Source organism: Arachis duranensis, chromosome 9, assembly GCF_000817695.3.
Source record: "Arachis duranensis cultivar V14167 chromosome 9, aradu.V14167.gnm2.J7QH, whole genome shotgun sequence".
Taxonomy (NCBI): Eukaryota; Viridiplantae; Streptophyta; class Magnoliopsida; order Fabales; family Fabaceae; genus Arachis; species Arachis duranensis.
Window position 1 is genome coordinate 51,648,020 of NC_029780.3, and position 558 is coordinate 51,648,577.

Sequence of the window (558 nt, forward strand, 5' to 3'; positions counted from 1 at the left end):
CAAGTTTCATGGACTTCCATCAGAAGATCCTTTTCAGTTCTTAACTGAATTCTTGCAGATCTGTGATACTGTTAAGATCAATGGAGTTGATCCCGAGGTCTACAAGCTTATACTTTTCCCTTTTGCTGTAAGAGACGGAGCTAGAATATGGTTGGTCTCTCAACCTAGAGATAGCCTGAACTCTTGGGATAAGCTAGTCACGACTTTCTTAGCCAAATTCTTTCCTCCTCAAAAGCTGAGCAAGCTTAGAGTGGATGTTCAAACCTTCAGACAGAAAGAAGGTGAATCCCTCTATGAAGCTTGGGAAAGATACAAGCAACTGACCAAAAAGTGTCCTTCTAACATGCTCTCAAAATGGACCATCTTGGATATATTCTATGATGGTTTGTCTGAATTGTCTAAGATGTCATTGGACCATTCTACAGGTGGATCTATGCACCTGAAGAAAACCCATACAGAAGCTCAGGAACTCATTGAAATGGTTGCAAATAACCAGTTCATGTACACCTCTGAAAGGAATCCTGTGAGTAATGGGATGCCCCAGAGAAAGAGAGTTCT

The 558-nt window shown here is 41.2% G+C and overlaps 1 non-coding gene across 1 annotated transcript; it reads right to left on the reverse strand.

The window, feature by feature from the left end:
* Positions 1–241: 241 nt before the first annotated feature.
* Positions 242–345, reverse strand: LOC127742347 (small nucleolar RNA R71). Its single transcript, XR_008003536.1, has one exon. It is a non-coding gene; the product is annotated as a small nucleolar RNA R71 (small nucleolar RNA).
* Positions 346–558: the final 213 nt, after the last annotated feature.